At 46.6% G+C, this 15,382-nt stretch overlaps 1 long non-coding RNA gene across 1 annotated transcript; it reads right to left on the reverse strand.

Annotated features, from left to right (window-relative positions):
- Positions 1-9,116: 9,116 nt before the first annotated feature.
- On the reverse strand, positions 9,117-15,059 carry LOC150000688 (uncharacterized). The gene is made up of 4 exons (XR_016513303.1): positions 14,533-15,059; positions 12,219-12,373; positions 11,745-11,865; positions 9,117-10,007 (listed from the first exon to the last, which is right to left on the reverse strand). It is a non-coding gene; the product is annotated as an uncharacterized LOC150000688 (long non-coding RNA).
- Positions 15,060-15,382: the final 323 nt, after the last annotated feature.

A 15,382-nucleotide genomic window follows, 5' to 3' on the forward strand; every position in this document is an offset into this window, starting at 1 on the left:
ACTGTTTTTTTTCTCCCTTATGTTTCATATCATTGATTAGAACCCCGGTTTTCTTCCCTTCACCATTGGTTTTGTGTGGATTTTCCTTCGTTTCATTTAGTATAGCCTTCACTTCTTCCCTTATGCATTTGCAATACTTAAGCATATCTGTCAAACCTGTGAGCATCTTTATCACCAGTGTTTTGAATTCTACATTTGTTAGGTTGGCTATCTCCTCGTCACTTAGTTCTCTCACTGGAACCTTGATCTGTTCCCTCTTTTGGACCATACTTCTCTGTCTCCTCATCTTGACAGGCTCCTGTGTTTGTTTGCCTCTGTGTCTTAGGTAGAGCTGTTGCACCTGTTACATTATAAGGGGCGGGGCCTTAGGTATTCGTCAGTATGGGGCAACCCATTTCACCAGATTGTGGTGCTGTATGGGGGAAGGGGTCTGAGAGGGAACAATGCTACTTGCTTAGCACTCGCCCCCTTTCCAGGTACTTCTTCCACTTCCGTATGGGACTGGTGCCTCTCTAGCTGTTGCCTGGCCATCATTCCCAAAGTAGGTGGGTCTGCGGACATTCTAGGACCTTTGGCCCTTTTAAATAACTGGACTTTACTGAGAGACTGGTAGTTTCTTCCTCTGCCCCTACCCCCACTGGTTTTCACAATCAGAAGCAATGAGGCTTTATTTTCCCCGGCGCTGGAACCATGAGCTGTGCAGTCTGGTCTGGAGCTGGGAGGGCTCCCCAGGTGTCCCTCCTTACTTTTTAAAACGTGTGACTGCGTTTTACACTGGCCTGCCGCTGCCACTGCTGCTGCTGCCACCACACTGTGTACTCACTGCCCCGGCTCCACCCCTCCTATTGACTATTTCTTCTTTATATCTTTGTTTATTGGACTTCCATGCAGCTAGATTTTCTGGAACTTCTTGTTGTGTCTAGTTTTGAGGTAGTTGTATTCCTTCTTAGTTGTGGAGGGAGAGATGCAGCTTGTCTGTCTAGGCCTCCATCTTGGCTAGAAGTAAGGGAGATTGTTGAGTTCATGGCATTAGGGTGGCCGGTGACACGGGCTGTGGAAGAATTCACAGAGAAGAAAGCGTACAGAGTAAAGTTTTTATTTACTCTCCAAGAAAGGAGAGGGCCATGGTGCGGTGAGATACACCAGCTTTGAGCTTTTATTGGGTTATAATTCAGTTTTATTGGGCTATAATTGGATTAAAAAAGGATTGGGGGCTGCCATTGTGTGCACGCTGGGCTGCTGGGGCATTGTAACATGAGGCTGCAGTTTGTTCCAGTGTTGTCTTCTGCCTATGGCTGTAGGGAGTGATTAGTTCTGTTTTTGCTTTCCAGTTTCTCCAGTCCTGGGGACATCAGCTCAGAAGATTGAAATGGCAGTCATGTTTAACAACAAATAGGCCTGCTCAGCAAATGGTGCCATGATAGCAAATGGCGCTGACTTTATCCTTTCACATGGTATATTTAACTTTATAAGATATTGCCAAACTTTTTTCCAAAGTAATTTTCCATTTTACATTCCTGCCAGCAGTGTATTAGTGTTCCCAGTTGTTCCATATCCTTGCCAACATTTGTACTAGTCTTTACAATTTTGGCCATTCTAATTGCGCATGATGTTATCTCATTGTGATTTTAATTTACATTTCCCTAATGGCTAATGGATTTGACTAATATGTGTAGAGATATTTGTATATCTTCTTTAAATTATTTGTTAAAATCTTTTGCTCATATTTTAATTTGGTTGTTTGTTTTATTGCCAAGTTAAAATATTTCTTTATATATGGTAGATATAACTTATTAGTCAAAAATATGGGTATTGTGAAACTTTCTTCTAGTCTGATTGACTTTTTCATCTTCTTAATGCTGTCTTTCCCCCCTTTTATAATTAATTCTTTATGTGATCCAAGAAGTCTCTGTCTATCCCAAGATCATATAGATTTTTGCCTATGCTTTTTTAAAGAAATTTTATAGTTTTCTCTTTTAAAAATTTAGTTCTTGATGATCCATGTCAAGTATATTGTGAAAGTTGGGACTGAAATCTATTGTTTTCCATGTGGATATTCTGTTATTTCAGCACTATTTGTTGAAAAGTCTGTCCTGTCACCTGTAGTTAAAATTTCATTTCCTTTTATTTAATTATTACTTGTCTCTCCTATGAGACTACAATCTCCATATATTTGTTCTAATTTAATCTGGGCTCTTTTCCATCCCTGCTACCTCCTTGCAGATACAGAAAGCAGAGAAGGGGCTGGCTTGCAAGTTAATTCCAGACATTATTCCAGGGAACAGGAGTAGGGGCTAAGGAGAGTGAAATAAGGAGTAAGGGAAGCCAGGACAATGGTGTGCCATGGAACTGGTCACCACTATGGGCAACTAGAGTTCAATCCAGCTGGACCTGCTCAGAAGCAGTGTAGAGCGAACCTCAGAACTGTCCACTGGGTATCAGAGAAGGGGCATACACCTACCAACTTCAGCCACAGTGGTCAGGTGTTGCCCCAGCAGGGTTAATGTCCCCAGAGTTCCAGACCACAGTACTTGAGTCCAGACTGAAGCCCTGGGCACAAGCAAGAGCTGTGGGTAGCAGCTACGCCAAGGGGCTTCCACCTACTCCAAGCTTGTTGTCATGGTGATGGTTGAGCAAAAGGTGGGCCAGAAGGATGAGAAGAGATTCACAAGAGTTTTCAAATATACAGTCAATGAACAAATATTTATTGAGTGTCTCCTGTGTGTCAATCACAGTGTTAAGCACTGGAGATAATCATCAAAGAGTCATTCCCTGTCCTTATTGGGAAGACAGACAGTGAACAATTCAGTAATTGATACACATTTTATTAAGCAGAGATAAGTGCTATGAAGAAAAAGAAAACAGGATAAGAGAATTGTGAAGATGGGTGGAGGGATGAAGCTAATTTTGACCATCAGGTACACCTCTGAGAAGCTGATATTATACCCAGAGAAAATGCAGTGAGAAACTGAGCCATGTGAATACCCAGGGCAAGAGCATTCCAGGTGGAAGGAAACACAAGTGAAAAGCCTTGAGGGATGAAAAGTTCAGGGTGTTAGAAAAACAACAAGGAGATCACTGTGGTTGGAGCAGAGTGAGAGGCAGAGTCGAAAGAGGTCAGGAGAGAGGTCTGGCAAACTTCAGAAATGAGTTTGAATTTCATTCTGAGTGTGATAGGAAGCCACTGGAGAGTTTCCAGAAGAGTTATAACTTGGTCTCATCTATGGTTTAAAGATTATGCAGGGTACAATTACATATGTATCAGAATGGGTAAACATTTTTTAAAAAGAGCAACTGTCTCTCATACACTGCTGGGGGGATGCAAGATGGTACAGCCACTTTGCAAGAGTTTGGCCATTTCACATAAAGATAAACTGACACTATGCAACCCTGCAATCCTACTACTAGGTTTTTATCCAAATGAAATGAAGCTTAAGTTCACACACAAACCTGTCCACAAATATTTACAGTAACTTTTTTACCTTCAATCAAAACTGGAAGCAATTAGAAGATCCTTTGACTGGTACATATCTAAACTCTAGTACATCCATATAAGAATACTACTCAATAGTAAAAAGGAATGAAATATTGATGATACATGCAACAACCTGGAAAGACTGCAAGGGCATTGTGCTTAACGGAAAAAAATTCAGCCTCAAAAGGTTATGTAATATGTGATTTCATTTATATAACATTCTCAAAATGACAAAACTATAGAGATGGAGAACAGATTAGTGGTTACCAGGGGACAGGTAAGAGACAGAGGAGGCATAAAGTGAGAGTGAGTATGACTACAAAGAGGTAACACTGGAGTTCTTTTGCGGCAATGTGACAGTTTTTTATCTTGATTTTGGTGGTTGGCACACCAGTCTATGCATGGGGTTGAAATATAGGACTATACATACACGCTCATACACAACTGAATGCAGGTTAAAAAGATGGTGAAAACTCAATAAGGTCCATAGTCTAGTTAACAGTAATGTACCAATGTCAATGTCCTGGTTTTGATATTTTCTATAGCTCTAAATAAGCTTTATATAAAGCTTTGTATATATGCTGTATATAAAATATCACCATTGTAGGAAGTTGATTAAAGGGTACATGAGACTGACTCTATTATTTCTCAATTTCCCATTGAGTCTATAATTATTTCAGAACTAAGAATTTAGAAATAAAACCCTAGCAGGTGGGTAAAAAGCTATAAAAAACTTATTTTTATTTTAATTGGGGACATTTGTAAATGGACAGGTAAAAGATGACATTTGGAAGTTATTGCGAACTTTCTTAGGTGTCATACGTATGCTTATATGTCCTCATTTATTATTATTATATTTTATTGATTATGCTATTACAGTAGTCCTTACACCCCACCACCCAGCACACCCCCACTCCCTCAGGCAATTCCCTCACCATTGTTCATATCCATGGGTCATATGTATAAGTTCTTTGGCTACTCCATTTCCTGTGCTGTACTTTACATCCCCATGGCTATTCTGTAACTACTTATTTGTACTTCTTAATTCCGTCACCTCTCCACCCGTTCCCCTACACCTTCCTCCCATCTGGCAACCATCAAAATGCTCTCTGTATCCATGATTCTGTCTCTGTTCTTCTTGTTTGCTTAGTTAGTTTTTTAGACTCAATTGTTGATAGATATGTATTTTTGCCATTTTATTGTTCATAGTTTTGATCTTCTTTTTCTTAAGTCCCTTGAATAATTCATATGATAATGATTTGGTGGTGATGAACTCCTTTAGTTTTTTCTAGTCTGGGAAGTTTTTTATCTGCCCTTCAATTCTAAATGATATCTTTGCTCGGTCAAGCAATCTTAGCTGTATGTTGCTGCTTTTAAGATTCTCTCTTTATTTTTAACCTTTGGCATTTTAATTATGATGTGTCTTGGAGTGGGCCTCTTCTCTGTCAGACTTGTTCATTGTGCTTATAACACACTTGGCATGTAATAAGCACTGAATAAATATTAGCTAGTATGTGCAGTAAGTTGTATTCCCCAATAAAACCCCTGCAGTCCCATGTAGTGCAGGCTGGGCACAGAGCAGTTGCTCCATGATTCTTTGTCAAATGGGTGATTTGGCTTTGTCTTACTCACATGGGTTTGGCGCTTTTTCTACTGCATCATCTGAAATAGTGAGGTCCTTCGGGGTTCTTTATCCTGGTGCTTTAGGCTGGAGGGACCTCTGTGGACAATCTTAGGGATCAGCAATGGCTCCAGGTAGTGGCATATGGCTGCTCCAACAGAGGTCCAGGTAAAAGCATCTAACTTTCTTCTGAGACTTGTAAATCAAAACCAAACTTCCATCTCCAAGCTGCAAAGACTAGTTTATTTTAAAAAGAAGAGAGAAGTTAGAAATTCCCTTTGAAAACATAAAAATGTCACATGGTCTTCTGACATGATAATGACTACTATTTGGCTTTCTCAGGGCCAGGTCTCTTTACAGACACTGGTTGTTCTCATCGCACTTGAATATGGTGGCTCTGGTTAGTTGTCCCATTGTACAGGTGGGACAGCTGAGGCTCAGCAAGGTAAAGTGACCTGCCTTTGGCCATATATTGGGGTTCTCTGACAGCTGACCCTGAACTTACCTGCTCCACCATGTGGCCTTTCACAGAGACCCCACCCGACCCTTTCAGCCATTAGTGATACTCCTACCTGGTGGTAGCCTTTATGTAGAGTTACTGTGGGTCCAATAGTACCACATATGCCATGGAAGTCTCTTCCTTTGGCACTGAATGGATGTTCTCTCTGTAGTAGGGTGAGTGGGTCTCATTTAGGTCAAATATAGAAAGGAAAGGGAGGGGTGGGGGTGAAGGGAGGAATGGGAGGAGAAAACACCAGATGTTCCTTGTAGCTTAAAAAAACATAGGCATTAGGGAACACAGATTTTTATTACAGTCTCTTAGAAGGGAGAAGGGGAGGGTGAAGACCAGACTGTGGACTAAGAAAGGGCTTGTAGCCAAGAACTCAGAATTGGGTCTGGGGCCCAATGATAAAGACAGAAAGATGGCGATGATGACAATAGTCACAGACACTGTGCAGCAGGTACTGAGCTAAGCGCTCCACATGAATTATGTCGGGTAACTTTCTCAGTAACTTCTTAGATCTAACTACTACTATTTTCATTCACATTTTAGATTATGAAACTGAGGCCCAGAAGGTACATATACCAAATCATATTTTCATATGTATAGACTCATATATAAATACAGCGAATGAGGTCAGGAAGAACACACTTGAAAGGAACAGTAGTCTTTACCTGAGGGGGAAGGGTGTGACGAAGGTGGGGAGCTTTAGCTTTTTATTACAGTGTAATATTTTTTACAATGGGAAAGTTAATCATTTATATGTACTTAAATTATTTATTCATTTATTTTTGTGAGTGTTGGTAAAGACTGTGTCCAAAGATCCCATAACTAATTTGGAGCCGGATCTCAGACAGCAGATTCCAGTTCATATCCATTCTGCAGCACTGCCTTTTGAAGAAGGGAGGAAATGGCATCTGGGAGGTGTGGGCCCCTTGCCCCATCTGCCTTCACTGGTTTCCTCGGGGGCGGTGTGGGGGGGTGCTGGGTCAGTCGCATGTCTAGGTCCTCTAACAGCCCAATACTTGGTGTTGGTGTCTAGCCCCGGGGCCCGCCCACTGTTGGGGAGCGGACTCTAGGCCAATCAGATCCGGGTGATGCCACACCGGGAGATGAGGGTGGCACAAAATCAAGGTCAAGGCCTCAGACACAATGGGGCCATTGTCGGTCTCCAGTCAGTTGACTTTCAAGCAGCAGTTCCCCAACCACCCTCGTTCCTTCTCCCCATCCCCGCCCCCTGACAGGAAGTCACCCAAACCTACTGCCTCCTTTTCGGCCTCTGCCCATGCGAAGGAAGCAGCATTCCGGATCCTACCCAAGACGCGGAAGGCTGGGCCGCTCCGTGTATGGCCTGTTACGTCCACCAGGTGGCAACAGAGCGCCACACTCCTGAGGGCGGTGAGGGAGGCAAGGGGCGGGCCGCTCAATCACTGATCAAGGTGTGGGAGGACCCTGCCCTTTCTACTTTATACAAAAAACCGTCCGGTCATACTTTCCCTCACCCTTTACTCTGGGATTACCGGATTCTGGAACTTCAGGGGCACTCCCCCAGCAAATGGCAAAATGGCCGTGGACTACAGCATTTTTTGATGTAGAGGAAAACCCAGAAGAAGGAACCTCTTTTTTTGGAACATCACAGCAGGTGGAACCTGACTGCCTCTCTGGTTTGGCCGACTGATTGGTTACGTTAGAGTACAAATGTCATCTCTGAAAGTCCCCTTACCCCCCACCTCGTCTAAATTATGTTCTTATTCTCCCTCAGAACCAGCTGTAGGTTTCCTTCTTGACGTGTATTGCCATTTGTAATTGTACACAAATTTGTTTGATTCTTTTCCTCTAGAATATATACTCCATGAGAGCTGGGACTGGTCTGTTTTTGTTCACCAATACATCTTTAGTGCCTACTATGGGATCTGGCACAAAGTAGATTCAATAAATACTTGTCAACATAATAAATGAACCAGTGCCCTATTGAATAGGAACAGGGCTTCAGGTTCCTGACAATTCAGCATATGAAATACAGGTAGAATCTGGGTTCCCTGAACAGGCTGCACCTCCCCAGACTATCAAATTAGAGAGGCATGTTCTGGAGGCAGAAGAGCTTTGGGGTTAAGACTTCTGGTTCTGGGCTCTGGCTTCACAATCTCACCTTCACCCTGCACCTGCTGGGCAACTTTGCACACATCAATCTTCCTGTTTCAGTTACTTCAACTGTAAAATGGGGATTAAAATGACACCTGTCTCCTGGGGCCCTTTTGAGGGTTCTGAGAGATATTGGGTGATGGCACTTGGCACAGGACCTAGGACACAGTAAGCACTTGGTGAATATTAGTCAATATTATTATTGCTGTTGCTGTTGTTGGGGGAGGAACTTTCACAGAGGCCAAAGCTTGTGTGCTTCAGGCAAGTGCCAGCTGAAGTGAGGGGTCTGGGGCTGAGAGGGCAATTCCACTGAGACACATCCCTGTCAGTTCTCCTGCTTTGGTTTCTTCTGTGGACTCGTTCAGGAAGTTGAGGCTGGTGGGAGCCCATCCCTCTCTCTGGGTAGAAGATCTTACCTTTTGATCAGGGTCAGACCTGTCTCTGCTGCAATCGCCACTGGGAACATTTTCCTGCTGCTGCAGCCTCCCTGGGACAGCATGGCCCAGGCAAGCCCTTGTTTAACAAGCACATGTCAGGTGGGTGTCAGGTCCTGGGGCCAGTGGTGAGCAAAGTCATCTGTCCCTGCCCTCAAGGAACACCCAGTGGGTGGGGGGTGGGGGTAATGGTGATTAAAGTAACACAGAAAGAACTATTGATACATACTTTTCACTGTGAAAAAGAGACAGGCCAGGCCTGAGCCATTCCCTCAGGAAGTGACTTATGGGCCCAGAGCTGAAGGGTGGGGGTGAGATGCTAGCCCAGAAAACCCCTCCTTTAAAATGGCCCCTCCTGGGGACCGCTCTGATGACCCCCTGTAACTTCTGGCCCTTCCTGGACCAGGCAAATGGTCAGACAGGAAAAGATTCAGAACAAACACCCCTCACCCCCACACCAGCACACAGGCTTCTCTGAGATCTGCCTTCACTTGGGTCACAGGAACGTGCTCACACCATGTCAGATCCCCAGCCCCAGCTCTGGGGAAGGAGAAAGAACTTTTCAGGGAGGTTACTAGAAGAAGCCTGCCACTGGTACAAAAAGGCCCAGGAGGGGCAGCCTCTGAAGTCAGCATTCCGGGGCCACCAGAGAGTCTTACAGTGCCTCTGCAAAGCGGGCTGGGAGCAACCCAGTGGTTCTCAGGGCCCATGGAGTAGCTGAGAGCATAGGTTGTGGAGTTGGGCTGAGGGGCCATCCCACCTCTGCAGTTTGCCAGCTTTGGCAAATTACTTAACCTAAGCCTTAGTCTCCTTGCCTATAAAACAGGGTCAGTAATAATAGCACCAACCTCACAGGGTGGTTTTGAGAATTTAGTGAGCTAATACGTGAAACATCCTGGCACACAGTGGGCACCTAATAAACACAGCATTATTATTATAGATTCTTTCATTAATTCCTTTATTACCAGGTTCTTTCTGCCAGTTTGGAGATAAGGAACCTGAGACCCAGAGAGGTTAACTAACTTGCTTCAGGTTCAGGGATTCAAACTTAGGTTCTTTTGACTCCAGAATCTGTGGCTGCTGGGTGGTAAGAAGGGGTGGGCCAGGAGCTGGGGCAGAACTGGGCTCCAGGAGGAAGAGGTACGATGGGCTACAGAGTGTAGAAGATGCTGTCCTGTAGGCCTTGGTTTTGGGGGTGAGTTGATGTGGTGAAGGAAGGACAATGTTGGCCCAGCTTCCTGCATCCTCTATAAGCTCTGGATTCAGACAGACCAAGTTAGAGTCCTGACACTGTCACATACAATTGTGACTTTGGGAAGTCACTTAATTTCTCTGAGCCTCAGCTGGCCCATCAGAAAAATGGGGTTAATTAAACTCTCATGAGATTTGTGGGGATTTAAAAAGAAAGTGAATGAAAAATACACAAGCACAGTACAGACACCCAGCAAGCCCTCAATGCAGGATCTTCTGCGCTGCTGCTGCCGCTGCTGCAGTGGGGTTGATGGAAGTGGCTAGTATGGAGACAAGGCCGCACATGGAGTTGCACAGAGTTTGGCCATCCTCCAGGGGATGTCAGCCAGGTCACCTGGGGGAGGCTTCCTCCCTGCCTGGTCTCACTGATAATGACACCAGGTCCTTGGGCCTGATTCAGGAAGCTCAGAGGTTCTGGAAGGGAGAGTCACCCTCCCCTCACCCACCAACACCTCACCCCCACTTCCAGAATGTGGGTGTCCCACCAGCCTATAGATTGGACCACTTAGAGTGAGATAGCGGGATTTCTCTTCCTTTCCTCTTACTGCTTCTGTGTCTTTAACTTTTGGTAATGCCAGAGACCTGCTTGAGAGAGAGAGAGAGAGAGAACATTAGGTAGTGCATTTAAGACATCTGTCCCCACCCCTTGTCACACCCTTAGGAAAAGAGCTGCCTTCAAAAGCATGATACCGTTTGCATAATAAAAGAATGGATGCTTTAACAAAGAAATAAAAATTACTAAAGAACATCAGAGTCTGCAGTCCAGTTGACAATCCAACACCTCGTTTCCAGGGTTAGGGGCTGCTGCTCCCATACCCTGGCCTATGTCCTGCCCTTCTGAGAGCATGCTGGGGATGGGCCTGGTGGAGGGTAGCAGTGCAGGCTTGGGTTCAGGTTGTAGCTGAAATCCTGCACTTCATCCCTTTCCAGAAGTAATCAGCTTGAGCAGGGGCCATTGAGAATCAGGATCACTCCAGAGTCAGGTTCCTCAAGCAAGATCTTTCGGCTCCTCCTGTAGATGAGGCCTCTGGCTTATTTCCATTCTCCACTCCATCCCTACCCAGTTCCCCCAGAGTCTGGAGAGGGAAAAATCTGGACCTCCAGTTTTCTGAGGGTCTGGAGAAATCCCTTAGGATCTGGAAGTTCCCACTCCAGCCTGGAACCAGAGAACAGGCAAACTCTTGGGTAGAGGTCAACCAAGTGTGTGAAGTCTCTAAGCCTCTGGCACTCCTGATCTGAGCTCTGATTAGGCTGGAATGTCCCCGGTCTGGTTCTTAGTGATGTCCAAAGGGAGATGGTATGAGGGTGTCTGGTTGTCCCAGGATCCTCAGGCTTGGAAACTCACAGGACCTGCCTTGAAGGCCTGTGATTTCTGGCTCACTCAACCTTCTTTTCTTGCCTCTTCCCACCTCATTCCCCCCTCCCTCCATTTCTCAGCAGCCCTCAAAGCTCTAAGGCTTCCCTGAGTCCTGCTCATAGGGTCTGCTATGCCCCTACTGCCTGTCATCTCTTTTGTCTCACTAATTTTTATTCTTTCTTTAGGACTCCCTTCTAGGAAGCCTAGCTGACTCCTCCCTGTCTCAGGCTAGGCTGGCTGTTCCTCCACGTCTGTCTCTATAGAGTACTAAGCTCCTGTCCCTTCTCACCACAGCAACTTGCCTGAGGTCAGGGACAGTGCCACTGCTGGATCCTGGTACACACACTGGACCTGCATGTAGGAGGTGATCATTTGGAATCAGTCCATGAGTGGTGGTCAACCTCATGGCTTTAAGAGACCACAGTTTATGGTAGATGTGGGAGTGGGAGTGGGGGCAGTTCCTGCCCTCAAGTGCTGTTCCCACACCAGAAGTTGCCCCTCCACTCTCTAAGTCCTGGATTTTAGGCTCCCTTCCACTTCTGCACCCCTCATCCCCACCCCATTTCTTTCCACAATTCAGAAGCCAGGAGGACAATTCTAGGACAAGTGGCAGTGGTGTCCAGGGGAATCTCTTGGGTGCATAGGACAAACAAGTGGCTTCAGTGGCAGGTTCTCTGCCCCCGTGTTTGTTTGGCTTTGGGTTCAGGATGCATCTCTGGCATTATAGGCATGTTCTCAATCTTATGACTGACTGCCTGCACAGTGCCAGAGCCTGGGAAATCACCACCTAGGCCCAAGGTGGGGAGCAGAGTCAGTCCAGGCATCAGAAACATGAAATCTTTGAGCAGGCCAGCTGCTGCCTTGACATCTGGAGGGCTCACTGCCCACCCTCAGGCAAGGACGACCACCTGTGCAAAGGCAGAATAAACGTGGCCAAGGACCAAGGCCAGCATTGCACTCACCCCTTCTCTGCATAATGGAAGGCATGAACCCTGGAGGCAGACAGGTCTCAGTTTTAATTCTAACTAGCTGTGTGTGACCTCAGGCATGTGACTTCATTTCTCTGAGCCTCAGTTTCCTAAGCTATAAAATGGGGATAACAAGAGCAGGTCTTCCTTAGAAAGTGATAAAGATTAAATAATAAAATTCATATAATGCATTGAGCTCAGAATGCACATATTAAATGAATAATAACTGGTAGTATTCCAATTATTATTATCTGTCCCTTACTGTGTTCCCAGCATCTACCCAGGATACTCTAATGCTGTCCAACTTAAGAGTCTGAGTCTATTGAACACTTATAATACCTTAAAGAGCTCAGTTAACTGAAATGAGAGGAAAGAAGCCCACCAGGTTCTAAGGAAGGGGCTGCTATCCTTTTCTGCTCCCACCCCAAACTGGGGCCCCACAAGGTCCTGCATGCTGTTTGTCCTTACCTCTTCATGTCCAAAAGCTCAGGGAGGTCTTGCTGCATCTTCCCCATGTGGGAAGCTCAGGCAGGTGGGCAGCCCTGCCACCTGAGGACAAGTGTCCTGGCCTGGAAGCTGTGGGCCTCTCCAGCTGCTTGAGAGTGGGGAGGGTGCATGCCTGGCTAAAAACAGTGATGACAAGGATCACACCTTTGCTTAGTGCCACCCTTCTGGCTTTCCAGTGAGGATTCTCAAACCTTTCTCTCCATAGAGCTGACTAATGGGCAATGATACCAGCAGTAGAAGTGGACTCTTTCTCTATGCTGCAGGGGGGTGGGGGTGGGGTGTCTCAGGGACAACCAAATCCAGCTACAAAGCTTTGTAACCACTGTAAATGTGGACTGGCTGGCAGAGGAAGGGAGAGGCTGAGAGAGCCACATCCCCAAAGGCCTGCGCAATGGAGCAAAGCAGGTGCTAGGTCCCAGGCTCTGGCCTCAGTATGTGGAGTCATGCAAGGGGTAACACACCCTCCCATCTCAGCACACACACATCAGGCTCATCCACATCTATAAAGACAAAAGGAAGCAAAATGAAGTGACCACCGGTGTCGGAGGGTCTAAACTCCTTCATCTACTATAGGTTGCTCCTGGTTAACCTGTGGCAGCAATATGGGCACTTACGTGTCAGCTGAGGGACCCTGGTATTCCCAGCCAGGCCACCCTGGAGTTTTTTCCAGATGAGACCGAGAGCAAGGACTGAGGCCAGTTGGTGGCCCTGGCCACATTGTTGGTCCTTAAAGCTGGGGCCTAAATCAAGCTATCCACAGTGTATAGCACCCTCCCCGACAACCACCAGCAGATGTTGGCACTGTGGTGAGGAACTGGCCCTACTGAGGGGCCCTGCACCCCTATTCAGAGGGAGCACAGGGATCCTCAGCCTTCTGTGAGCTATGCGTGGGTGGGTGGAATGGAGTGGGCCATGGAGGGGTTGCCTCCTACCTTGGTACTAGTGTTCCCATGTAAGGCTCCTTGGCTATCTGGCCAGTACAGTTCTTACCTGGAAGCAGGGTAGCTGCCCACCTCCCCCTCCAAAACCCAGGCCAGAATGTAGGAGAGAAGCCAAGGTCAAGTGAATGCAGGAATCTGGGGTGGCTGGTTTGTTGGATGAGTCCAGTCTGGGGGCTTTGCTGCCTCTCTCCTGAGGGATAGGGTGGGGGACTAATCCTGGCCAGCCCCGGAGTGGTGTGGGTGAGTGCTGAGGGGTGTGAATGTCAATGTGTCAAACCTCTTCATATTTCTTCTAGAGTTCTTTTATTAAATGTCCCAATCCTGTATCTTACCATGGAGCTCAGGAGGCTAGGCCAAAGTGGGTCCCACAGCCTGAAACCCACGCTTGACTGTCCTAGAAACTTCAATGACCACACAGGACACTGTGGCCTCCTGCCACCAATCAACAGGAGGCAAGGAAAGGTGCTTGGCATGCTCAGAGAGGGCCATGGGGAGGGGCTAGCAGATTTCCTGGGTGAGGCATGAGGGGTGAGGGATAGGGTATAGGGAGGCGCATTCTTGAAGCTCTGAGGTCATGTTTCAGGAGGAAGATAAGCAGCATGCCAGGTTCTGCCAGGTATGTGACCCAGTCAGTTTCCTTCTTCTGCCCCTCCCACACAGACTGGTTCCTGTTCTCCCCACCTTCTGTGCATGTGCTCAGAGTATCCTATGATTTTCATCATGGCTTATAATTCTCTATTTGCTAGATGGTTTGATAATGTCTGTCTCCCCTATAGACTGTGAGTCTGCAGGGCAGGACTAGTAGGATGACTGAAGTTATGCTTGTTTTTATCACTGTCTCTCTAGCACTTAGCACAGGGTCTAGCACATAGTAGGTGCTTAATACCCATTTGGTGGATGAATGAGTTGAAGAATAAATTCCTCCATCAGACCCATGAGCTCTCCAAGGGCAGGGACTGCTTATTTATTTTTGTATCTCTAACCCCTGGCACAGTGCCTGGCACAAAAATGGTACCCACTAAATTGTGTGGGGATAGAAGACTCATTGAGTGTAACAGTGGGCTACGAGAAGCCTTTGCAGATGTGTTCATGAGACATGTCTCTATTGCTTCTCACCCCTGATGCACTGAGGACATTGCCTTCTCCTCTAGGTAGCTCTCTTGGGAACAAATGGGCCCCCAGCAGGGCTGACAAAGGGGAGGGGTAGTGCTGACTCTAGAAGAGGCTGGGAAGTGAGACCTCAGGTGGGCTGAACTGGGAGTGCTCTTCCAGGCCGGCTGCTGCATTCAGGTAAATAGGGGAGCGCTGTGGGGGCCACGCCTGTAAGCACTCACCTCTAGGAAAGCTCACAGAAGATGTAGGGTTGGCAGCAGGGCTCTCACAGGTGCTACTCTTTAGACATGAGGGTCTTGTGGTCACGTGCGGCTCTGGACTGTAGGCCACTCACTGCCTTCACAGAGCCAGGATGTCTCAGAGACACAGGGAACTGAAGGACAGAGGGCACAGGTGTGGGATCTTGGGCTGGGCCTGGAGTGGATTCCCTGCACTGTCAGCAGGCACAGTGTTTGTGTACTGGGAGGTGAGGCTCCCTCCAGGCAGCAGTCACTCAGGCTCTCTGTCCATAGGATCAATTTCTGGGCCCATCTTCCGTGTCCAGATGAACTGAGGAGGAGGTAGAATCTCCTGAACCCAGGTCTGGAAGTTTGAAGACTGGAGTTTGCACCCAACCCCACATCTTAGAGCTTGAAAGAGACTAGGCCATATAGGGATGATCCTGCTCAGCGGACAAACCGGTCTTGTCTTGCTGGCTCCTGGAGGGCAGAGGAGCGCTCTCCTCAAGGACTCCCTTCCCCAGGGGTTTGTCTGAGCATCTAACCTATCAGCATGAGTCAGAAAAAAGACTGACACAGATATCAGCCCTGGACTCCTGCTGTGGAAACCTGGGCTAAATGTTAGGGCTTGAAACCGGAGCTTGAGACATAATTTAACCTTTAGCTGTTGCTCTGAGGATTGCAAAAACCCCCAAACCTAACTCAACCAAACCAAAACAAAATGTAAGTGACTAACAAGCAAGTAGAGGCGTACTATTTCAGACTCCCCTTGAAACGAAATATAAACTTTACTTCTTTTATTCAATGGTAGATATGTTTACCTAGAATGGATGTTGGCTAGTGTGTGCACACA

The sequence above is a fragment of the Furipterus horrens genome, unplaced genomic scaffold (genome assembly GCF_987537825.1).
Source record: "Furipterus horrens unplaced genomic scaffold, mFurHor1.1.pri manual_scaffold_10, whole genome shotgun sequence".
NCBI lineage: Eukaryota > Metazoa > Chordata > Mammalia > Chiroptera > Furipteridae > Furipterus > Furipterus horrens.